This window comes from Pteropus medius, unplaced genomic scaffold (genome assembly GCF_902729225.1).
Source record: "Pteropus medius unplaced genomic scaffold, Ma_sr-lr_union100, whole genome shotgun sequence".
Classification (NCBI taxonomy): Eukaryota; Metazoa; Chordata; class Mammalia; order Chiroptera; family Pteropodidae; genus Pteropus; species Pteropus medius.
In genome coordinates this window covers 20236902-20264555 of record NW_024354875.1, presented here as the reverse complement: position 1 = coordinate 20264555, position 27654 = coordinate 20236902, and positions in this window count along the sequence as shown.

The following is a 27654-nucleotide window of genomic DNA, read 5'->3' as shown; positions in this document are numbered from 1 at the left end:
AAAAAAGCATTTTACATTCCACTGTAGAAAGCTTTTTAGCAGTTCCTCAAAAAGTCAAACATAAAATTACCATATAATCAATCAATTCCCTTCCTAGGTGTATATCCAACAGAATTGAACACAGGAGTTCCAACAAAACTTGTAGGCAAATGCTCTTAGCAGCACTATTCACAATACTCAAAGGGTGAAAATAACATAAATGCCCATTAATGGATAAATAGATTAAAAAAATGTGGTATATTAGTACAATGGAATATTATTTGGCCACAAAAAAAGAATGAAGTAGTGATATATGCTACAATGGGTATCAACCTCAAAAACATTACATTAAAAAAGACAGACACAAATACCATATATTGTACAATTTAATTTATATGCAATATCCAGAATAGGCTATGGAATAGGTGACAAAATTTGATGATGGATTATATGTGTTATATTAGAGAAAGAAGAATGAGGGATAATTCCAAAATTTTTGGTCTGAATAAATGGAAAAATGAAGTTACCATTTGCTGAGATGAAGAGAACTAAAAGAGGAGTAATTTTGGGGAAAGAGCAAGAACTTGGTTTTGGAGATAAAGGCAAAGGCCTATTTGACACCCACAAGGAAGTGTTGAGTAGATATATACTAGAATGTACTAGACTGGTATTCAAGACAGTGGTCTGGACTCGTGAACAAAAAAGTAGTATTTAAAACTCCAACTTGAATGAGATCGCCAGAGTGTGGTTAGACTTGAGAAGAGTTACAAAGTCTGAGTTCTGGAACATTTCAACCTTTAGAGGTTGGGAAGATGAGAGGCTGCAAAGGGGCCTGAGAAGAAGCAACCAAGAATTTCATCCTATTTTGATGGCTTTAATTATCATTTTTATTTAGGTAGTTACTAAATCTAAATCACCAGCCCAACCTTTCCCTAAGTCCCAAATTGCATTTTTCATTGTCATTTTAACACCATAATTTGGTTCTGGGAGAACCTCTAAGTCAACACACTATATTGGCAATTTCCTGACAACTCCTTTGTATAATTCAGTTCTCACTATTGCTTACTGTATTCTGACAATGGTAGCGATGTAGGCTTGAAACGTCAAAACTATATGATTCCTTCTTCATTGATCCTTACAATACATAGTCCAGACTCCCATAACAGTCACCTGGACCATGACAATAGGTTTCCAAACTATCTTTCTGAATCATTTAGCTCTCCCTTTGAATCATTTCAAAGTTTAACCTTCCTAGAGCAGATCTCAGGAATGCTAGTCTCTTCAATGTCTCCTCTTTGCTCTCCAAGTGAACATTTCAAGGCCTTTCCATATGTAACCATATTTTTATTTACAATCTCATGCTCATTACCCTTGTACACCCCTGCAAACACCAAACTCTTCTGCTCATTGTTCCTTTAATGTCACTCTACCTTCTTTGTTAATCTTTGTTTGTATCCTAGCTATCTTTCAAGGCCCATTTCACATTTCACATGTGGATCACATAACTTTTATTAATCTCCAGTCCACATGGATTATCTCATGCCCCTGAGATGGTTTTACATCGACTTTTCTTACGACCTAGTGGAATTCGGTTAGTTTTGTCACTTGAGAAGCCACACTTCCTTCTAGTAACAATATCTTGAATTTCTCTTCGGGGAACTATTTATTCTATATTCTTCTCCTGGATGATTTTGATGGTATTGAGGGCATTCCTCTTGATACAGAGATGGTCATGTGTCTCAGGCCTGCCCAAAGAGTCCCACTAAATGAGTAAGGGATGGACAGGAGACAAAAGCTGGGCAGGTGAGTGACTTTCTAGTCCTTATCCTGATTTTTTTTTTAATAGCTCTTACTATAAATAACTTTACATATGTATTTCTGTATTTGTCTAATGTATATTTTCCCATTAGATATGAGTTCCATGAGGGCAGGGGCTTTGTCTGTTTTGTTCTCTACTGTATCCTTTAAGCCCAGAACTGCCTAATACTTTGTATGTGCTTAACATTTGTTAAATGACTAAACAAGTCAATGGCCCCAGCCCAGGTCTATCGCAAAATCTGGAAAAAGGCTTGCCAATCTCTGGGTTTAACAATCTGGTAGAATATAAGTGTGAAACTAGTAGTGGTTGTTTTGCCACCACAGAGGAGAGCCTGCTTGAAAGCCAGTCTGGGTGAAGGGAGCTAAGAATTAACTAAAGACAGATTTCTATCAACGTGACTTGAATGCCTGGAACCAGCTGGGACTGGAATTACTAATACCTGTGGAATTTGCAGTTTGTGAAGCAATATATTCTCTCCTCCCAACATTTTTTCCCCCCCTGAAGCCAGTTTTAGTCATTTGCAATGCCGAGTCCAAATAAATGGCTTTTATCACACTCTTATTGTAAAGTGTAACATAGATTTAGAACTTTCTTAGTTACTCTGTTAAACTGTAAACTACATGAGAGCGAAGAACATGCCTTATACTCATCTTATATTTCACATAGTATTGATTTCCTATAGTTACCTGGTAAACATTTGATAAAAACTTGTTGAATTAAAATGAAACCATGTCTTCATTTGAAAGTCAGAATTTCTTGCATAACATTTTGAAGTAAGATATTGATATTCCTGAACAAAATGTTTGCAGTATGTCCACTTTTCAGTAGCCTTTAAATGATAAACCTCAACCACTTAAAAACATATTTTCACCGACATATTCTATAATATTCTATAATAATATATTAATCATATTAAAATTTTGGATAAGAGGCTGTAAGGGAGCTTGATAAAACTTAGCTTCTTATCAAAAGCAGGGGAAAATATTGAAATATCTCTTTTTGAATTTATAACTTGATCTGAGGGCTACTTTGTCATACATTGATTAAAAAATAGATAGATGATGGTTCCACTCATTTAACAGATGGCATGATGTGTTTTTTGATTTGCAGATTCATGTAATCCTAATGATTTGCTATCAATGTTCTCATCCTTAAGCTTGTATTTCTGCCTAGGAAATTCAGGCCAAAGAACAGGTTATAGATGTGCCCAAGTCTATTCTTTCTCTCTCACTAAATCTTCCTAGTCATCAGCAATACTTACAGGTCTGCTGGCCAGAGTTGGAAACCAAATGACTTTCCTGGGAAAGGAATCAGCAGTTTTGATCTCCAAAGCTCAGGGTTTTAAATTAATTGAAGTGAGCAGCCAAGGATATAAGGTAGTCTATTCTGGTTCATTAGTATTTTACAGAGAAGAAAACAAAGGCCATCTATTTTTCTCTGTGTTTTTTTTTTTTTTGATGGAGACATAAACTCTAACATTCCCACAGGGAAGAGCCTTCTGGGTAATTCTCCATATACTTTTCATTTCAATATAATACATATGTTTCTGAAACTGTATTCTAGCCAAGAAGTCAGAGAAATCTTTGACCCAGAAGATTAGAAATCACTGGGTACAGAGCACAGAACTGGGGTGCAGGAGATAACATTTTAGCTCTAAAAAGAAGCCTGAGGAATGTGATCAAGCCTTCTTTATATGCTCACACATACCGTATCTGACACACAGTAGAGGCTCAACAATCTACTATTTTGACCAATAAGTAGAGAGTCCGGCCTCCATCCTGAGGCAGAATTATATGCTATAAAACTCAGAAAGTTGATTTTTTTGTTTTATTTTTTGACACGTCCTAAGTGGATTTGAAACCATTAACTAATTAACAATTTTTAGAGTATCAATTTTTGGGGTTATGTTTTACTGATACATCTATTGTTACCTGTCAAGATTATTTTTTTCTTTAGTTCAGTAGTCTATAGGGTTAGAGAACAACTGCTCAACACCTTTATAATTTCAATTTATTAATGTAGAAACCTCTCAGACTATTTCCCCCTCTAGGTTAAGTCTTCTCAGAAAACCCCCAGCATTATTATTTTATTTTTTTCCTAATTAACCTTTCTCTGGATAATCTCCAGTTCCGCCAAGTGCCTCTTTAAAGGGTGTAAAAATTCATTACTGTGGGCTTTCTTGGACAATAACAATTCTATTCCTTGCTCTTTGGTTGACAGGATAATATGTCCAACATTATGGTAATATGAGGGCTCAGGGACCCAGGAGTTGTTTTCTTCCCCTAGTTGGTGGCCAGTTTAGATATAATCAATATTTCCAAGTTTACTATGCTGTGGTCACGTGTTGATTGAGAAAATTCTTGTATGGAAGCAAAAGTTTTTAACATCGCCTACCAGTCCTTGTAATATAAGAGAGGTGATTTTATAATTCTTGCAAACATCTGTAGGCTGGTGCCCCAACATCAGGTGCCACAGTTCAAACTTGTTTAAATTGATGAAGCTGGTCAAGTACCAAGCACCTGTTCCAAGCATTTCACATGGTTTTCCTCCCAGAAGGAATGACCAATCTAAAGCAGCTGTGGATAATTTTATTAGCCCAAACAAGCTGGAAGCAAAAGGGAAAAATAACATAATTAAAAACCTAAATGGAACCCAGTACAATCTCATTAATAAGCTACAAAGTGCTTAAATAACTAGTATGCATATGTGCTTGCCAATATTACCACATCATCAAGAAAGTGAAAAATGGAATACATGTTACATATTAAATTTTCAAAGGTAGGAAACTTGTGGACTGATTAATTCAAGTAGGTAAATGAAGCCAAGAAGTGTAGATCACTTGATGGAAAATAACCAAGTAAGCTCATTACTAGCTCACCTGTCTGTTCATTGTATGATAGAGAAGATATATGTATTAAAGGGTGCTCCTAGAAAATAATAAATGTGCATCTTCATAGAAAACTCAGAAAAATTGTGGGGGTTACCAAGTTAAGAAATAATTCTTGAATTCTCACTCATGGAAGTGTTTCAGGTGCTACATTGTTTATTGCTGAAGGCAGTGACTAAACTTTGGAATGCTAAAAGTAAAAAAATATGCAAAAATAAAAAATTTCAATAAAAACTAAACCAGAAACAATGTAGGTAATTAAAAACTCCTCCTATTTTTATATGTATATCCATTTGCAACGTGACTTTGCTGGTCCTCTCAAGCATTGAACTTTATTTCTCCACCATTGAATCTGAACTTACCCATGTAATTTGCTTTGACTAATGAAACATTAGCAAACATAACTCAAGCAGAGGCTTGGCAAGTCTTTGTACGTTGGGGTCTGTGATGGTTAACTTTATGTGCAACTTGCTTGAGCTGTGTTGCCCAGATAGCAGGTAAAACATTGTTTCTGGGTGTGTCTGAGGGCGTTTCCAGAAGAGATTAGCATTTGAATTGGTGAGAGCAGATGGCCTTTCCACTGTGGGTAGGCAAAATCCAATCCCTTGAAGACCTGAAAAGAGCAAAAAGGCAGAAGGAAGGCAAATTCCTTCCCTCTCTACTTGAGCTGAGATGTCCATATTATCCTCTTCTTATTCTCAGAATTTTTGAGAATTACACCATCAATATCCCCTCCTTCTGACCTCTTTCCCCTTTCACTGAGGCCTGCAAACTCAGACAGCATTACACCCTCAGCATTCCTACTTTTCTGGTTCTCTAGCTTACAGATAGCAGATCACAGGACTTCTCAGCCACCATAGCCATGTGAGTCAATTCCTATAATCTCCTCTTATGCATATCTACATATATCCTATTGGTTCTCTTTCTGGAGAATCCTGACTAATACAGGTACTTACTCTCTCTCACTGCTGGCAACTCTGAGAGCTCCAAGAGAAAAAGCTGAGTCTAGTTTCCAGGAGAGAGACCAGAGAGAGAGGCTCAAACATTTCATTTTCTCTGTTCAAACAATATGTTCCAGTCTTACCAGCCATTTGAAGTCTCAGAAATTTGAATAAAGTCAAACTAGACTAGCCAGACCTCAGGTTAACCACCTCAGATCAGAACTGCCAAGCTCCCTCCTACAAAAATTTGAGAAATAATAAATTGTTTTTGCTTTGTTTTAAGTCATCAGCAAAGACTAATTGATACACAATAAACTAAATGTTTATGTAATTAAAATTTAACTGTGAAATGTGACATGTGATAAAATGATTAGAGAAATTTTACAAGGGTGAGGCTAAGAGAGAAAAGCATCAAAAACCAGAGAGGTTCCATGATTTCATGCATAGTATTTTGCAAGGATCTTTTTCTGCTTTGTTTTCGGCACCGAACTTTACCAGCAAATTCTGGTCACTTTATATTTAGATTCTTGCAAACACTTTTCTGCACCTTTCATCCTGTTTTGTCCATAATCCATTTAAGTTATATGAAATTCTTTGAGGAATAGAACTAAATATCGAGATTTTTTGATTGTTCAAATAAAGTATTTCAACTTGGAAGCTAAATACACAATTTAGTAGTTTTAAAATATATCCACAAATTCTTTCCCTCAAAAGATAGAGCCCGTGTTCTAACTAGTTTTCTAATCAAGTTATTCTATTTAATAGGCCTCTACATGAAATGCCATTTGCCTCTTGTTCAATTGAAAAAAGCCAGACTTAGTGATTTCCTTCTGATGAATAAATTGTAGCGGAAGGAATGCCAAGTTATTCTGAGGCTAGGCTGTTGAAAGGATAGTTTCTACCTGTTCTCTCTGTTAGATTATTTATTCTGGAAGAGGGTAGCATACATGTGAGAACAATCAAGCAGTCCTTTGGAGAGGCCAACCTGGCTAGTAACTGTGTTTCCCACCATTCACCAGCATCAACTTATTAGCTATATGAATTAGTTACCTTGGAAAAGGATTCTCCAGACCAAGTCCAAGATTACAGCCCCATCTAATATCTTGAACCTAACATATTGAGAGATTCCAAGGCAGAACCAACTAACTCAGAAGCTCTTCAATTCCTAACATTGAGAAACTCTGAGATTTAAAATATTTCTTGTTGTCTTAAGCTACCAAGTTTTAGGATAATTTGTTTCACAGCCATAAGTAACTATTACAGATAATAAAGAAAATGTACAATTCAAATTCACATAGTATTTAAAAAAAAAAAGCTAATCAATCATTCAATCAATCAAATTTTGGTCCAACAGCTAGATCAAGAAAAGTTATTTCTAATCCCTCACTTAAGACCCAAATGTGGGCCCGCACACATTTTTAATATTTTACTGTAATATAATATTATTATCTAATTATTAGATTTTATTCTAACTGCATAAATGTTGCAATAATCTCTTTCATAGAAGGGCATTGATAGCACATTGCAGTTAGGTATCATAGCTCTTTAAAGCCCTTTAATTTTTAAGAGTTATAAAGCCTTTTTTTTATAATTTAAAAAATGCATTTATTTTATTTTTAAATTTTATTTAGGTATACTTCATAGGAAAAAAGTTGCACATATTAAATGTGTATATATATATATATATGTATATATTTTGAGTTTGGATGTATACATGTACCCATGATATCACTACAAACAAGATAATAATTCATCACCTTCAAAAGATATTTTTAGTCCCTTTACTTTTTCTTTCTCTCTTTTTTAGGGTGGGGGGAAATTTGTGGTAGAAAGACTTAGCATGAGATCTATCCTCTTAACATAACATGAGATCTATCCTCTTAATAAGTTTTTAAGTACACAGCACCATATTTTTAACTATAGACATTATGCTGGCAGATCTCTAGAACTTAATTGTATAACTGTATATGATCTTTGGGTGCATACACTTTTCTTTGTAAATTTTAGTTAACAAATCCACCATTATCTAAGTCCTTAAAGTAAACTATGGAATCATGGTAGTAAATATTTTTATCTTTTATTCTCAACCAAATTATGTTGATTTTATGCCTTTAATATCCTTATTATCCATCCCCTCTTTTGTATTTCAGTTTTTTCTGTAGTCTAGCCTTTGTCTTATAGTCTGTGGAATATTGAGGAATTTAACCCTTTGATCTGCAGGTGAAGTAATCTTTCTAAAAGGCTGTTTATCTCTTGCTCAACCTTTCTTGTGTATTTGCTGTGAATAAAGAATCATTTATAGTCTTTAACTGCTAACTGTAGGCTTGTATTTCAAGGGAATTTATAATCTGGAAGGAGATTGACTAAATGATCTCAAATAGAAATCACAAGAAGATCCAAATTTTAAAAATCTAGAATAAAAATACTTATGTAGTTAAATCTTTGGCACAATTGCTGTCAAATGGCAGTGGAAATAAGAATCCTTCAGAGAGTTTGTTAATATGTAGCACCTAGATCCTATTACTGAAGATTCTAAATTTGTTGGTCAGGGGGCCAAAAGACTAGTTTTTTTTTTTTTTTTTTTTTTTTACAAGTTCTACAAGGGCACTAAAGACCTAGTGAAAGTGTGGGTTTTATTGTTTAGGACAGACAATGAATACTGATTAATATTTTAAGCCAAAATTGATGTATTCATAATCCAAAGAGAATCCTTTTTTAGCAGTAAAAACTAACTGAACAATGAGAACACTGGAGTGGCTATACTAATATCAGACAAAATAAACTTTAAAATAAAAAAAAGTATTACTAGAGCTACAAAAAGACATTGTATAATGATTAAATGATGAATCTACCAGGAAGATGAAACAATTATAATATATATGCACCTAACAACAGGAAACTAAAATATAAGCAAAATCAAATAAATAAATAAATAAATAAATAAATAAATAAAATAAAAGATCAATTGTATTTAATCAAAATTTAAAATATTTGTGCATCAACGAATACTATCATGAAAATGAAAAGACAATCACCACAATGGGAAAAAATGTTTGCAAATCATATATCTGATAAGAGACTCATAGAGAATATATCAAGAACTCTTACAACTCAATAATAAAAAGACAACCCAACTAAAAAAGGATCCAGAAAGACATTTCTTCAAAAAAGATATGCAAATGGTCACTATAGACATGTAAAGGTGCTCAACATCATTCATTACCAGAGAAAGGCAAATCAAAACCCCAATGAAATAGCACTTTATATAATCAAATGGTTATAATCAAAATGTCAGCTAATAAGTGTTGACAAGGATGTAGAGAAATAAGAACACTCACACACTGCTGATGGGAGTATAATATGGTGCAGTCACTTTGGAAAACGATCTGGTAGTTTCTCAAAAATTTAAACATAAATATACCATTTAACCCAACAATTTCACTCCTAGTTATATACCAAAGAGAAATTAAAATATGTCCACACAAAAATTTATACATAAATGTTTATAGCAGCATTATTCATAATAGCCTAAAGACAGAAACAACCCAAATGTTCATCATCTGATAAATAGAAACACACAGTGTGGTATATCTACATAATGCAATATTATTTGCCATAAAAAGTAATGAAGTACTGACACATGCAGTATGGATGATCCTTGAAAACATTATGCTAAGTGAAACAAACTAGACAAAAATAATCCGCATCGTATGATTCATTTCACTTTACATGTCCAGAACAGACAGATATATAAAAACAGAGAGTAGATTAGTGTTTGCTTAGGGCTGAGGGGTGGGATGAGGAGTCAAATAGAAGGTGATAGTTAAAAGGTACAGGGTTTCTTTTTGAGATGATGAAAATGTTCTACAATTGATTGTGGTGATGGTTGCACACCTGTGAGAATATACAGAAAATCATACACTTTAAATGGGTGAATTGTATAGTATGTGAATTATATCTCAATGAAACACTGACACCATGCTTTCAGACTCAATTTACATGTATTGTGTAGATACAAAACATTTTGTCTATGATTGTTATTTTCCAAATTTATGTTTCATGTTAAATTTGTGTTAGAATATACATACCCCCAGCATTTTACTTTTAAGAAAAGGAAGGTAAGTATCTTTTGAAATGTTCTTCCATATAGTGGCAAGATTTGGGATTTCTTGGTACTGATTAACAGAGAACCTAAAAGAGTTGATCTTATTGACATAGAATCTCATGTTTTGCCAAAATAGGTTAAATCATTGCTTATAGTTACTAATAAGCAGCTGGTCACAAACAGTTCTATTCTTTTCATTGAGGAACTTATTTTCCTGTATGTATTATTCAAATTTGTATTTTGTATATTAGCAAGATTGCTGGTTTTAATTTATGTCAATGATACAAAGTTTAAAAAAACACTAGTTTTTAAGGAGAGTTAACTTAAAAAACAAAAGAAAATATAGCTCAAGTAGTCTGTGGGTATGGAATGACAGAACCCAGGTGTATATCTGAATCCCCAGTTTTCAGAATCTATTATGTGCATAATAAATGCTCAGTCAGTGAATGAATGAGTGTAATTTTGCCTTGCTTTTGAGTGCATCCTTGCCATGATCCTTAGTTCTAAGAAATGTGCTTTCACTGAATCTGCCATTTTGTGTGCACATTTATCTCTTGAGTTGTCAACTCCCTTTGAGTCTTTATATCTTCTTTATAATGTTTCACCATTCTTGAGCAAGTTAGGATCTAGAACAGCTCTTTTCCTTTCCTCTCCTCTCCTCTCCTCTCCTCTCTCTCTGCTCTCATCTCCTCCTCATATCATAATTTCATCTCTTTATCCATCTCCATCATCCTCCACTCATCATCATCATCCTCTCATATCCTCTTCTTTTCGTATTTTCGCTCATTTTTATCTTCGGCTTTCTTCCTTTCTTCCATTTCAACTATTTTCGCTTTCAACAACAACAACAACAACAAACAAACAACAACAACAACAACAACAACAACAACAACAACAACAACAACAACAACAACAACAACAACAACAACAAATTTCCATTATTTTCCTTCCTTCCATTCCATTCCATTTCATTCCTTCATTCGTATTTCGTATTTCATTCCATTATTCATTACATTCCTTTCAATATTTCTTTTCCATCTATTTTCAACAACCATTTCATTCATTCATTCCATTCCATTCGGCCCTACATTCCATTCATTCATCCTTCCATTCGGCCCCTATTTCATTCATTCATTATTCATTTTCTTGTTTTTTTTTTTATCAGTAATATTTTACTACCCTTTCCCCACCTGTTGAAAGCTTCAGTCTCCAGTTTCAGGGTTTTTTCCTGTTATATGCTTTTCATATCTTCCAGGACATAGCACAATGCCTGACATTTAAGTGCTAAGTAGAGGTTTAAGATCAATCATATAATTAATTTAGTGGTTCTGTACAGTTCATGTGTGCTAAAATTCTATGAGTTCCTTGCATAAGTAGGTTGCTCAAATCTCAGTTCTCATCTTTCTTCATCGTATCGCTTGTTATCTCTTTCTTGTTAATAAACTATAGGGAGACAAACTTTCTTAACACACATTTTTCACTTTTCTTTCAGAAAACCATACTCTCCTGGTTTTCCTCCTACTATACTTGCTATTCCTTCCCAGTCTCCATTGTTGGTTCTCTTCTATGCAAACTGTCAATGTGGTGAGTCCTAGGGCTCAGTGTTTGGACTTACTTTCTATTTATACTAACTTTTGTCACATACTTATCAATTTAATTTTTTCAGTTGCTAAGTCCAAAAATCTTGGAGTCATTCTTGAATTCTTTCTCTCACATTACATGTCTAATTCTTGAGCAAAACTTATTGACTATCTTTTCAAAATATATTCAGATTTCAATCACTTCTCTGCATCTATAGTCTTGATGCAAACAACAATTTTGTATACGCCTAGATTTTTGTGTTAACCTTCTAAATTACATGTTTACTTCCACTCATTTCTCCCTATAGTTTATTCTTAAAAGAGTAATTAAAAAATATCTGTAATATCATGTCACCCTTCTTCACTTCACATACTTAATATCTGTTTCAATTATTCTCCCGTTCTCTTATATTTATTTTTAGCATTGTTATTGAGGTATAATTAATGTGCAATAATCTGTACATATTTCAAGTGTTTAATTTGATAAGTTTTGACATATATGTACACCCATGAAACAATCACCACAATCAAGATAATGAAGACATTCATTACCCCTAGAGTTTCCTCCTGCTTCCTTGTATTCCATCTCTCCTGCTCTTCCTCCACCCTCCCCGCTTCCCCAGGCAACCTAAGGTTGTTTGAATTCTCCAGAATTTTATATATGGAATAGTACGATATAAATTCTTTTTTGTCTTAATTTTATCCAGCATAGTTATTTTGAGATTCATCTATGTTCTTCTGTACATCAAATGTCCATTCCTTTTCATTGCTGAGCACTATTACATTAAATGAATTTACCATGGTTTGTTTTTCCATTCACCTGTTGATAGACATTTGTTTCCAATTTTTCGTACTGATAAATAAAGCTGCTATGAGCATTCATGTGCAAGTGTTTGTAGGATATAGACTTCTATTTCTTTTGGGTAAATACCCAGGAATGAAATGGCCAACTCACATGGTAGATGGATGTTTTACTTTTTTTTAAAAAAACCTGACATATTTTTTTCCAAAGTCTTTACCACTTTACCTACCCACCAGCAGCATTTAAGAGTTCCAGTTCCTTCTCATTCTCACTAACATTTGGTGTAGGCAGTCATTTAATTTCTTAGTCATTCTAATATGTCTGTGATGGTATTAACAGCGTGATTTTAATTTATATTTTTAAATAATTAATAATGTCAAATATCTTTTCATATGCTTATTTGTTACTACTATATCATTTTTTGGTGAAGTGTCTTTAAAATCTTTGTCCATTTTCTTATAGGATTATTTTTTGTTGGAGTTTTGAGTATTTTTAAAAACATGTTTTAGATACGAGTATTTTTATTTGATATATTGTTTGGAAATATTTTCACCCAGTTCTTGGCTTGTATTTTTATTATTTTAAGTTCTTTGGAAAAGTAGAAGTATTAAATTTTAATGAAATCCAATTTATGTATTTCTCTTTTAAGTATTCTACTTTTGGTGTTGTATCTAAGAAATCTTTGCCTATCAATCACAAAAATCTCTTATATTTTCTTTCAGAAATTTTATAGTTTTAGGACTTATATTTAGTCTATGATCCTTTCTAAATTAATTTTTATATATGATGTAATGTATAGATTGAGGATCTTTTTTTTTTAGCTTATGAATCTTTGATTATGCCACCTCCATTTGCTGATGAAACTATTATTTTTTTCACTACATTGTTTTCACATCTTTGTCAAAAATCAATTGTCTCTATATATGTAGTTCGGTTTCTGAAATTTCTATTCTGTTCTACTCATCTATTTTTTTTATCTTAATGCTATATCCACACTGTCTTGTTTATACATCATATTCTAATGGAACAAACTATATGATTTACTCATTTATTTTGTTAATTTTCTGTTTCTTCTCACCCCTGGATAGCGAGCTCCACAAAAAAAGATTTTTTTCACTTTTGTTTTCTGGTGTTTCCCAGAATATTCTGCTGTTCCCAGAATAGTGCCCATTACAATGTAGTCACTTTTTTTAAATGAAAAAAATGGACAGAAATAGAGAACTCAAGTGAAAAGATGATTAGCTTCTGTCAAATTGAATTTATAGCAGAACCTCCAGGGAGAGCTGGCTTTTGAATATATGAGACTTAAGAGAAGTCAAATAAGAAGTAGAGATTTGGAAGACATTTGTATAAAAGAAAAATCTTGGGATTTTTGTTTTTAATTTTTGGAGGACATAAAGACAATGGCAAGAGGATCCGGATTCTGTGTGTTGTTTCTCTGGGAAAGCCAGTCACTGGTTTCTGCCTGGCACAAAGAGTGTGGACGAGGCAGTATTTCCCTCTTTAAGAAGTTTGGTATATAAGATTATGTATGCTTCTGGTCTCTGCATCTTGTCCCAGTTTAAAATCCACTCTACTAGCTTGACATCTGGCTGAGGCATGATCTTTTTCATTTTACTCAGCCTTGATCTTCCAATTGACCATTAACTGCTGACTTCTGTACTCTTCTTGGTTCCAGACTGTCTGCTTGGTTTGACCCTATGCTTAATTCCTGACCTCTCCATGACTCTTAGGAACCAAAGCCTGAACCCTAGAATGACTGCTGTCCATAGTTCAGTCAGAAGATGGAAACCTTTAGAATAAATGAATTCTCAAAGGGAGGAGAATATATATTAATATAAGTATAGGTCTTTGGGTCAAACCTTGTGAAATGTTTGAAGAAGGGGAAAGAAAGAAGAGATTGAGAAGGCAGAAGAGTATATTTTCATGGAGAAGAAATTAATCAAATGAATGAAATTCGACAGAAATATAGAGAATAAAGAGTGAGTCAAGTCCATTGGACTGAACAAACAGGAAGCCATTGGTGACCTTTAATTGCGATCTGGAATTTACTTGCTAGATAATTTTGCTACTGGTTTGAATGTGCTTCTTCACCATTTAGAAATGAAGATATGTTTCTATATGTATATGTGTAAGCTTTTCAAAGAGATGATTTGGCTTAGTCCTTGCTGGAGGTAAAAAGGTGTGTGTGCATGTATGCGTGTGCGTGTGTGTGTGTGTGTGTGTGTGCATGCGTGTATGTGTGAATGTACATGTAGGTGTCTATAGAGAGGAGAAGCACATAATATTTAAAAATTTTTTCTTTACCTTCTTTTTCTCTCTTATAACAAATTACAAATGGCATGGAAGTAGGATGCCATGGTCTGATGTGAGGGGTATTCTCTGAGTCGGGCAAGTATTTTTGTCTTTGTTGTGAAGAATAAAGAAACTCCAGATTTTGTTCACCCATCTCAAACTCTGATTTACTACTCTTAAAGGCTAGCAGCATTTGGAGATCTATCTTCTACTTCATTTGATGATCTCGGGCTATTCAGATGGTTTACAATTACATAACAGAATGGTCTCACACAGTTCTTTCAAAAGTTCAAATCTGGGCTTAAGAAACTGAAGTTGGCAGTGAGCTGCGATTAAGCATAGAGGAAGGACAAAGGTGTCTTGTGTTTCCACAACAGCCAGAGCTTAAAGGACCTTAATTCAGAAATATGTATATGTTATTATACACATTTATATATTATACATATAATATATATTAAATGTAATACATATATAATATGTATATAATTTCTATCTCTTATTTTAATGAAAATATTAATACTTGATAATGTAAGAAAATAACTTATTTAAAGCTGAAAATATTTGGACAAGTATATCTTAGTTTTGTCATTGAAAAAATGCTTTCGACCAAAATTTTAATGACCCAATTTATAGGTTGCTTTGTAGTATACACAAACATATTTAAGATATGAGCTAGGAGAAGAAGTAGTAGTTTTTGGGACCGTGCTTGATTGCATGCCACAATTCAAGGTAAGCAGGTGGCCTAGTGAAATATAAAAGGCATACTAAACAAAGAATTTTATTTCCTGGTTGGTGCCTGCAGGGGAGGAATTATGAAAAGAAAGCAGAAATCTAATAGCCAAAGAGAGTCCATAATTTTGAAATAAAGTATTTTTATTGATTTTAAAAGGTATGCAAATTAATCACAATTTACAAATAAACCTAAGCTTTTGAATATGATAAATTATTTTTTAAAATAATAATATAAAAATAGTTTTAAAAGAAATCATAGCTCTAGCTCAGTAGAAGGGTATACTATTTTATCATAGATGACAAATTTCATAAGAAGCCAAATAAGTATAGAATTTGAAAAAAAGTAGTATAGTGCTTACTTCTCTACTATTTTGTATAAACTATTAATAAATAGGTCAAACAGAAAAAAAATGTTTAGGAGATTGCACCTTGCCAAATTCTAAGATGTTTTGTGCCACAAATTCTAGCTTCAAAGTATTTCTAAATAGGAAAGACCACCTACATCAAGCTAAATAAAATCTTGATTTTAGTAGACATGCTAAGTAAGCACTGTGTGCTCCCCACTTTTCTGAAATTAATAGTTACTTGGAGCCACAGATGCTCACATTTGTTTTCTTATTTCCATAGGTGATTTCGCTAAGCAGAAGCCCTTGTTAATCCTACATTCATATAGATAGAAGGTCAAAGTTGGTCAGTGAGCCAAGAAATACCATATCAGGATTTCTTTCCTCTTCAATTGAAAAAGGTATAAATTGTGGAATTAGTGTATTGATTGAAGGCTACAACTTCAAGCAATCAGTTTTTCTGGCTTGACAAGATTATTTTATCCTACTTTTCTTTTATTATTATGTGTAGTATTTGAGTCATCCTTCAGGCAGATGAAGTGACAGCTTGATTTAACTCAATAAAATCCACCAGTTAGGTAACCTACTGAGCCGAACAAAAGATGAAAACGACTGCAAGGGGCAGGTGCACTGTTAGTTTAAGCGAGCAGAGGAGTCTGAAAAAGAAGAAAATATTAACGGAAATTATGCTCTAATCAATGCATTTCTATGGAAACTTGAGAGAAATTTGTAAAACCTTCTTGCTGGGCAATTGAGCAGATAATGCCTTTGCTTTAAAAACAAAACAAAATAAACAAATCTTTAGAACTAGACTACTTGCATGAAAAATAATGCCTCCATAATGACTGTGCTTTTGTTTAATTGCAGCAAGTCAAATAATCTTTAATTTCTTGGTGTATTTGAGATGAAAATGCTTAATGATGAATTTATAATAGTTTGGGAATTAAAACTATAATTTGTGTAGCTTTCATCGAACCTTTGCTGTCCTACATCATATTCAAATGATGTGGTTTATGATTTTTCAAATTAGAATAGTAGACCATTTACAAATAATATCAATTTGAATTTTTCTAAGAAACTTAAATACATAAGCTATAGTGAATATTTTGTTTGCAGAACTAGAGGAGACTTACAATTTTAAATGTTCTCTTAATGGGACTAAAGTCTCTATTTAAAGCTCTCCAGACCTAAGGATGCTCATTGCTCTTTGATTACATATAAAAATTTAATTCCTAACGGTAGGAATGGCTCATAGGTAATTGGGATCAACTTCTATTAGCAGATTTTTGCATTTTAAAGTTTCATTAATATTCACTTTTGGAGCTTTTGATACCATGTTGTATTCTGCTCATTTTAGTGGGTTTACTTAAATAATACTAGGTTAGAAATCCTGGAGGAGCGTAGGTGAGATTTGTGGTATGGTTGTGGAGTGAAAGATGGGAAGTGGTTTTATTATTATAAGGAAATTTGGGAATTCCTTTCATTGGCAGCACTCTTACATTTCAAGTGAATCTGATCTGGTCTTTGCAGAAAAAGTCATTCCTATGAAATCCAGATACACGAAGATCAGTTTTTAAATGATCTTTTCCTCAATAAACAATACTACTATTAGATAACTTTCAGAAATATTTCTTGTAAAGTTAACATACAACTCTCATGCGATGGCAAGTAGATTTTTCCTTGCATATTAATTGTGACCATTTGGTAGCAGTTCTGATATTGTGAGGTAAGGATGATTCTGAGGTTCTATCCAGGCTTCGCAGGAAAAAGTACAATGAGGCATTAGTGACAAGTGCCTTAAAGGCAGGATGGAGAAGTCAAGACACATGGGCTGCTATTTTTTAACTACTTTTTAAAAAAAGATATATGTCATATTTATTAGTTAAATTTTTTTTTTCTGTAATTTTTATCTTTGGTCTTCTCTGATTTTCTCTTCCACACATATTTATCTCACCAGAACTTCCCATAGATAAGGAAAATTTCTGATGGCTAAGGGAAGTGGTATTGGGTTGCAAGGCTCTGCATTTATTCCACTGGCACAATAATGGTGTTGGCAAATTAAAGCCACTGGGAAGGAAACCATTTGGTGGTACTGTGGTACAGATGCCCATTTATTAGAGGCACTGACATTACAAAGATTGATTCTTTTCAAACACTTTTCATTTTCTTTATGACCCAAGGAATTGGAAGTACCCTGAAAAGCTGTGTTTAACATAAAGGAAATTAAAATCTCATGCCTGAGGATGTAAGCTTTTTATACTCTTATGTTTAGGAGAGAGGGCGAAAAAAGGGAAATATTTTGTTTAGAATTGATACAGGATTGCCCTCTTAGGGCCTATATAATGACTTTATCTGAGATGTAATTTAGAAGGTACTATCAGATGTCCAAAACAGTTCAGCTCCTCTTATTATAAGACATTGAAACCAATTAATGTTATTTTAATAAACTATTTTTAGGGAATAAATAACTTGTTAAGGAATTCATGTCTAATGCTGACTCTTTGATTCACATTCCCCCACATGTGCATCATTTTATGACTGTGGTTATTGTGGAAATGAGGCACTTATAGTACCCCTAATTTAATTTCAAAATCTCTATCAGGTATTGCTTTAGTTTTATTTCATGTTATATTGAAGTATACTTCACATGTTCAGTTTGATGAGTTTTGAAAATTATATACACCCACGTTACCATTACTCGAACAAGATATAGAAAATATCTATTGAAAGTTCTCTTAATGTTCTTTTCTTTTCTTTTATTTATTTAAAGAATTTTTTTCATTTATTTATTTTTAATTTTTTAATTTTTTTATTATGATTAGTTAATGAAATCCAGTAGTTTCAGATGTACAATTTAGCAGTAAGGCATATATATATATATTGCATTATGTATTCACCTCCCATAGTTAGATTTCTTTCTGTCTCCACATATTTGACCCCTTTTACCTCATCTACTTCTCTACCCTCTGGTAACCACTAGTTTCTCAATGTTCTTTTAAAATTAACTTTAGACTCCCCCCATGTCCATAGACAATTAAAATTTTGACTTCTAATGTCACCCACACCCACACCCACACTCACATCCACAAACATACACACTGTTTGTGGACTTCTTATAAATGGAATCGTATAGTATGGATATGTTCTTTTTTTAAAAATCTGGCTACTTTTGCTTAAAATATTTCTGAGATTCATTAGTGTTGTTCCTTCTTAATTTCTGAGTAGTATTTTATTATATAAAAAATTGCAATTTGTTTAACCATTTGATTCTAGGGTATTTGGGATGTTTCCAGTTTTTGGTTACTATAAGGCAATTAAGTACAAGCCATTTGTAGACATATGTTTTCATTTATCTTGGTAAATACCTATGAGTGAGTGAAATTGTTGGATCATAGGTTAAACGTATGCTTTGTTTTTTTTAAATTACTTAAAAATTTACATAAATTACTTAAAAATTACTTTAAAAATTACTATGAATTTCCATACATAAATAGATTTGTGTAACCACCATAAGGTTCAGAATGGTTCTATTGCTCCAAAAACTCCTCTGTGATGCCTATTTGTTGTCAAACACTTCCCCTTCCTCTAACCCCTGATGACCTTTCACAGAATGTCATACAAATAGTCATACAGTTTAACACCTTTGAGGTTGGCTTCTTTCACTCAGCTCACTGACTTTCAGATTCATCTATGTTGTTGGATGCAATCATACTTTATTCCTTTTTATTACCGAATAGTATTCCATTGTGTAGCTATACTAGTTCGTTTTTCAAATTTATTCAGTTAAGGATATTGGAACTGTTTTATTAGTTTTGGGATAATATTAATAAAGTTGTTATAAATATTCAGATACTGATTTTTTTTAAGCAGAAATTTATTTTTTAATGGTGCTTTATCTTCCTATCAATTTGCTAATCTTCCTTATTAGTTACAAAATTTAATTTATATTCCTTGAGATTTCTATATGGATAATTATGTAAACAACAGATAGGTGTAATTTTATTTATTTATTTTCTAAAGTGTACCCATTTTACTTTATTTTATTTTTACTTACTGTACTGGTTAGGATTTCCAATAAAATATTGAATAGGTGTGATAAGAATGACATCCTTGCCTTATGCCTGAGGTTAAGGTGAAAGCAATTATTCTTTACCACTAAAAATGGTGTTAGCTATGAGTGTGTGGTTTGTTTTATGAATATTATTATTTCTTGGAAATCTTTTACCAGATAGAAAAAGTGTAATTTTATTCCTGATTTGCTGAGAGGTTTTTTTTTTTATCATGAATGTATGTTAAATTTTGTCAGATTTTTCTCTGCACCAATTGATATAATCACATAGTTTTTATTGTTTAATCTGGATTAAACAATAGGCTGGATTACAAAAATTAATTTTCAATGTTGAACTAAGTTTGCATTCTTGAGATAAACCCCATTTGGTCATGATATATTATTTTTTTAAATTTATTGTTGGATTTGATCTGCTAATATTTTGTTAACTTTTGTTTGTAAATATTCATAAGGGATATTGGTCAGTAGTTATGCTTTATTTTCTGGTCTGTTTTTTGGGTAATTCTGGCTTTATATAATGAGTTGGGATGTGATCCATCCCCTTCTGTTTTCCTTGATAAATTGTTTTGAATTGTTACATTTTTCCTTTAAATGTTTGGTAGAATTCAGCAGTGAAACATCTGCTTGAAAGACAATTCTCTTTCATGTGTTTACTTTTTGAAGCATGGTTTTAATAGCCAATTTATATCTTTTGTCTGATAATTCCAATATTGGTGCCTTCTGACGTTTGGCATCTGTTGATTATACTAAATGTGAGAGGTTCAAATTTTTCTATACTTGTCTGTCAGGTTATTTTGGATTATATCAGATATTTTGACATTACGTTATATGACTCTAGGTCTCATTTAGTCCTGTGGAGAATATCACTTGTTTTTGTTCGTTTTAGCAAGCCCAGATCCATGTATGCTTAGTTTAGTGGTGAGCCCAGGAGTTTATCACAACTTTATGAAATTGCATTCCTGAATTCCCACCTCTCTGTAATTTCCCCAGCACATTTTTCTTCAGCTGAAAATCTTAGGTTTTAGTTTTCTTGCTTTGTCATTTCCTTTGTGTGACTACATTTGCTTCTGGGGCTAAGTAGTAAGGAAAAAGAGAAGGAAAACAAAGCAAAGAGAGGAGTGGGAGGAGAGTGAGAGAAGCACAGCAGGATTTCTCCGCTTAAAAGACCAGTTTCTCTGGTTACTGTGAAAGATTTCTTTTCTTGGAGTTTTAGGCACCTGCCCATCTACCGCTGGAAGCATGATTATGTAGCCATAGGATTTCCTGGGGAAAGAGAGAACTGCAAAAACAAACAAATAAAAACCATGAATTTTCCCACAGTGTCTCTGATCTATTGAGGCCTCCTTTCCTACTACGTAGACCAGAAATAGGGAGTTTTCCTTGGAACATTTTCTGCTCATACTCTGTGCATGGGCCCAGGTTTTATACTTTTGAGTCCAGGCCAGGAGATACTGGTGGAAAAATACATGGTAAACTCACTACCAGTTCAGTGGCAGTCAGGTTCTGGTTCTTTCCCTTATTCTTTCAGTTACCATTTACTTTTTAGAGTCTTTGGATAGCTGCTCTGTGCATTCTGTCTACTGTTTTTAGTTGTAGTCGGTAGAAGAGAAACAGTGGAAGGTGCATACTTCAACTTGATTGCAACTAGAAGTTAGAAGTTGTTAAAAATGTTCACAGAAGAAAGTGTAGTAACATCATCTGGAGTCTGAGGTTTATTTTAAAGAATTTCAGTTTGGAAAACACAAAGTGAAAGAGAGGCTAAGGCTGGGTCATTAGGATCCCAGCAGTCCTCCATATTTTCAGTAGGCAATTACCTATAGGTGGCAGGGAACCTGTGGAAATAGACCTGGGGTTACCACGACTGAAAAATTGTGAGACTGGCCTATGTTTAACTTTATATAAAAAAAATAAAAACTGCCAAAGAGTTCTCCAATGTAGTTGAAACATTTTACACACCTACACTTTTTTATAATTGGTCTAGTTGCTCCACATCTCCATTAACATTTGATATTATCATCTCTTTTGATTTCATCCATGTTAGTGGGACTGAAATGGTGTTTCCTCATTTGAATTTGAATCTTATTAATAGCTAATGATTTTGAACACTTTTTCATGTACTTATTTGTCATCTAGCTACCTACTTTTATAATGTGTTTATTTGAGAGGCGATGATAGAGTATCTGAATTTTATTAAATTTGCAATGGATGACAAAAATATGAAAAAACTTGATAAAGATAGACTTTTCTTTAGTAAAAGGATGAACCCTAATGATAGAAGTATAAAAAGAGGGCACACAAGAGGCTACATAGCAGAGTGGTTAAGCCATATGACCTTGGTAAAGTTACTTAAACTTTGTGCCTTTTCCCTCCCTTCTTGCTAGAACGCACTTTTTAAAAAATCATAAAATGTATTTTATTTCCCTGTTGATTCTGTTTTCTCAGTGAGACATTGTCTTTTGTTCTCCAGATATACTAAGTATACTTGAAAGTCTACAGTAGTCTCATTATATTTAGATACATAAATACATAAATGTGGTGGGGATAGAGAGTGTCCAAAAAAAATGTTTTAATAAATTTTGAACTAAGTGGTTTACATACCGTTTTTTAAAAAAAGAAAAACATGTATGTCTTAAACTATTTATTTCTAAAATTATATCATTTACTTCCAATAAAAAAATTGAGCATAATTATTGTTTAAATACATCATGAAGTTTTGAATTAAATTTAGAGAGATTATAAAAACAATAGAAGTTAGTGAATAAAAATTATCTTTATTAGCAAACAATTCTATCAAAATTTATAAAATAATTTAAAATTTATAAAACATTTTATAAATGTTTTACTATTAACTAGTAAATAGTCTGCAAATGAGAAGTAATTGGTTAAATTCTAACAAAAGATATCTGAAATGTATATCAAAGACTTAATCATTATTCTAAAGTGAGTTTTAAAATTTTGTTTTCTGATATCTACTATAAAAAGGAAACGTAGATTTTATATTAAGTGGTTCTTCATCATCAATACTATATTTACAATTTTGGTTATTTAGAAATAATTTTAAGGCCTGGAATATTTTACTTTTGATTATTTTTGATCTCCTTATACCTGAAAGAAAATTTCAAGATTTAATGAGTGCTAGTTTGATTTTAGAATTTTTGTTGACGTACATAATTTTTTAAAAAAAGTGTGTGATTTTATTTTGTCTGATAAACAAACAAAACCCTTAAAAATATGTATAATATGTAATTATACATATTTATACATATTATACATATTTATACATAATTATACATAGAGTATAATATGTAATTATAGAACAATATAATATAAAGTATTTATACTATAGTATAATAGTTTGGTCATTCTGATGAGTCTATTGTGTTTTGTATTTCAATTATGTTCAAAATGGTATACTCATTTAGTATAATGAGGAGGTTTAATATTCTAAGAGTTTTTCTATTAAGTTCTTTAGATTCTATCAAACAGTGTTCAGCCATGTTCAGATTATCAACTTTTTAGTCATTTTGAGCAAAGTCATGACATTTGCTTGACTACATGAACTATGATTATGAATAAATCTTGCACTAGATTCATTGTTTATGAAGCATGTATGACGAGTTAATGTTGCACACGTTTCTTTCTTATATATCATATCATTTAATTTTCACAATAATTTTGGGAAGGTTTCACTCATATTCTATTAAAGATTATTATTATTTTTTAATAAATTAGGCAGTCAGTCCATTTGGGCTGCTATAACACAATATGATAGACTGGATAGCTTATAAACAAACAGATTTATTTCTCATAGTTATGGAGGTTTGGAAGTCTAAGATCAAGGTGCTGGCAGATTTTTGTGTCTTGTAAGGGCTTACATCCTGGCTCACAGATGGCCGTCCTCTCCCTGTGTTCTCACATGGTGGCAGAGAGGAAGGATCTCTCTGGGGTCTTTTTTAGAAGGGCACGAATCTCATTCATGAGGGCTCTGCCTTCATGACTTTATCACTTTTCAAAGGTCTCATCTCCAAATACAATCATATTGAGGATTAGGTTTCAAAATATAATTTTGGGGTGATACAAACATTCAGTTCATAACACTGTTACTCAAGAGTAATTTTCTTCTACTTTAATATTTTACCTTTGTTAACTTTCTGAATAAACTTAATAAAGTTTTATTTTTATAGAATAATTTATTAATAGCTTGCTCCCCAAATAATTATTCGAAGACAGCCTCCCTCACAATTGTTGATTCATTATAGGATAAGTAAATAAGAATAAAATAAGGAAGTGACGGATATACCATAGATTGTCATAGTCAGGAATTAATTTAACAGAAAATGAAAAAAAAAATGAAATTAAGCAAAGCACCCTAGAGGAAAACACATTGGTATGGATGACAAGAGAACATAGTAATAGAAAAAGAAAGATACAAATGTGTTCTCTTGGTTTTTAATATGTGAAATCAGTGCTTTAAATATAAAACTTGCTTAAAATAAGTGAGGGAGGCCAGTACAAGGTTGAAGTTTGATACAGAGCAATGAATGACCAGCAGAAGCCAAAATGATAGAAAGCACATCATGCAAATGTAGGTTTTAAGGAGTTGGAACACATAAAGGATATATACCAGAATGTATACAGAAAAGGTGATAGATGCTAAACCAAAAAAATTGCATGTCTGCAGTCCTGAACAAGATATACATGCAAAACACAAAAAAGAAAGAATTGGGCAATTTAACAAAGGAACAAATTACTGTTTAATTTTGTCAAATTGCCTTCTGTTAATTTAACTCTAGCCAATATTGTTTACAAAATAGTGCAAGTGAGAAAAAAAAGGGCAATATTTACTAGAAATTACATGTGAGTCAGATATCAAAATGTGATCATAACAATAATCAGAATTTGGAAAATTTATAAAGCAGTAGTCAGCGAAATTTAAAGCCCTAGGAACTTTGCTTGAAAAAATGTCTACCTAAATAATAGCAGGTTATAAAACATGTCATCTGCTCATCATTCTTCCCCAATTTATAATAAATTATAAAAAAGTATAAATTCAATGAAAAATACCTAAAATGCTTATAAAGTTTCACATCTTGTATTTTGGTTAAATACATTCTTTTTATAACAGCAAATTTTCTACTAAAACCATATTAAATGAAAATAAAAAAATAAACAAACAGAATTGTACTTTTTCTTTTCATTTGAATTTGTTTAGAATTAGGTAATCTGAGCACATTCTATTGTATTTTGCTAATTGTCAAATTTCAACCATTCTTCATTCATTCCTTTATACATTTTCTAGGTATTAACTGTGTGCCAACCTTGTGACATGCATTATTTCAGTATCTGGAACTATAGTGGTGAGTAATAGAGAAAAATCCTAGCCCTTATGTAGCTTACATTCAGGTGAAGGGAGACAGATAAACAAATAAAATGTATAATATGTCAGGTAATGATCAAAGCAAGGTAAGAAGAAGAGTGCTGCTGTAGGATAGGCTAGTTTCTTTTTAATAGATTGGTCAGGACAAGCCCCATTGTTACAAAGACATTTGTACCAAAACCTAAAGTGTGAAGGAGATGAGGACATGATCCATGCTAATATAGGAGAAAAGGACTTTAAGACAGAGAGGCCAGCAAAGTAATAGGTTCTGACTTAAAATGTGATTAGTATGGTTGAGGAAAAGTGAGGGGCCAGCATCGTCAGAGCTAAGGGAGTGAAAGGGATATGGTAACAGATGAGATCACTAGAGTAGTAGAGGCCACAACATATAAGAATCATTTTACCGAGTGAGATAGAAAACCATTAGAGAATTTTGAAGAGAGGAGTCCATATAATCTAACTAATGTTTTTAGAAGATCATTCTAGCGTCTACATTAAGAAGAGACTGTGTGTGAATGTGTGGAGGGGAAGCGGTAGGATGGAAATAAGGAGACACATTAGAAGGCTGCTGTAATTATCTAGTTGACAAAATATGGTACCTGGTTACTAATGATGAGGATGGTGAAAAGTGGTTGGATTCCAGATATATTTTGAATGTTGAACTCATAGAATTTACTAATGGATTGGATATGGGTATCGGAAAAAAAAAAAAAAAAAAGGAGTTACACTTGTTTTCGAGGTTTTGGCTTGAAGATTTGAAATATGGGAATGCCTTGAAGATAAAGAAGACTACTGGGAGATCAAGTCCTGGGTGTAATATCCTTAAAATGCCTCTTGGAAAACTAAGTGGAGATGTCAAGTAGATAGTTTGATGTATAAGTCTGGATTTTTTTGAAAAAAGATTTAGGTTAAAGGTATGCATTTCAAAGATATCAACATATAGAAACTTGATAAAGTTTCTATGGACGTGTGCATAGATAACAAAGAGAACATTTAGTGGTTAGAGATGAAAAGGAAAACTGAAAAAAGAGACTATTGAATTGAGGATAGGGGAAGATGGAGGAGGAGGGAGGTAGATGGGGTAAAAGGGGTCAAATATGTGGTGACATTAAAGAATTTTTTTATAAAGTTAAACTTAAAAAACAAAGAGAGATTAGAATGATAGAAGGGAAACCCAAGTGTCTGTGTTATCTCTAAAGCCAATTGAAGAAAGCATTTCATGAAGGAGAATAATTGTTTTAACAAAAGCCATTGGTGCCTCATTCACATCATTTGGACCTTATTATTCTGAGTGTTGCTGCCAACATTCGGCTATCATTATCCACATTTTCACACCTGAGAATTGTTTTTAAAATCAAGGGAAAATGCTCTGTCCAAGCATGAGCCAGAAATACTAGGAAATTAACATAATCCTCCCACTCAGGAGCCTTTAACCAATGACTACAGGGAGTTGATGTATAAATATTCCAGCTCTAGATCCATAAGTGGAAATAATGCTGAGTGTTGATACTGTTTCTGTGAGTTTCTTCATGGGACTAAGTTCAAGTGATAGCTATTTTAATAATATATACTTTATTGACTGGCCTTCCTTTCCTGTTCCACTTTTTATTTACTTAATAGTGTTCCCTGTAATTCCTAAATAAATATTCACATTTAAATCCTTGTCTCAGGGTGTACATCAGAAAAAAAAACAAATTAACACTACTGAAAAGTAAGATGAACGCTGTGTTTGATCCTTGGCGTTTGCATTAGTGGCCTTGAGAAGACTGGTTTCAGTGGAAGGTTTAGGGTGATAGTTTTATTAGATTGCTTTCAAGAAGAAAGATAAGAAAATGAAGTAGGGACATCAATTATACTTTTACTCTTCTAGGGAGTTTTGCGGTAAAGGGAAACAGACAAGCAGAAAGGTAATTGGAGGTTAATACGGATTCAAGAGAGATTTTTTGTTTTGTTTTAAAATAAGAGTAATTACAGTGTGTTTCTATGTTAATGCAACTGATCCAGTAGAGAGGGGGAAATAATGGTGTAGGAAAAAGAAGGAACTCTTTCTAGAATAAAGCACTTGAGTAGTCTAATGGGAAGGAATTGAGTGGTCTAATGGGAAGGAACTGTCAAATAAGAGCATGGACAGTAGTCATCTATGAAAAGCAAAGAAAAAACAGTATAAGGGCACAGATTTGGGTAAATTGTTAGGTGTGGTACAAGTATGTGCAATGTCTTTTCTGATTATTTCTATTTTTACTTATTTGTGAGATAGGCGAGGAGGTATGGTAGTTGTAGAAAGATGGAGTAAGTATAAAATGGGCATGAAGGAGAATGAATTGATTAGAGAAATAAAATAGTTATTTTTTTTATAACTTGAAGTTTGTTTAAGTTTTGTGATCATAAAGTGAAAGGGAAACCAGTGGACATGGTTATGTGTTTTTTGTCACTTATATTCAACTACAAATTTAAAGGCACAAAGCGGATAGGTAATTACGTTTATCCAGGATTGCAATTTTTTTCTAAGTAAATATGTTGAAAAGAAAGAGAATGTATGAAAAGGAATGATTAAAATGAATTTAAGGTGGGTCAAGAACGAAAGGACTTTTGTAAAAATGAAATGGGTATTGCATCAGTAGATTGAAGGTCTCAAGGAGTCATACAACTATTAAAGTCAAGAGTCTAAAGAAAGTAAGCTAGAGAGACAGAGGGAGAGGTCAGAAAAGTAAGATGCCTGAAATT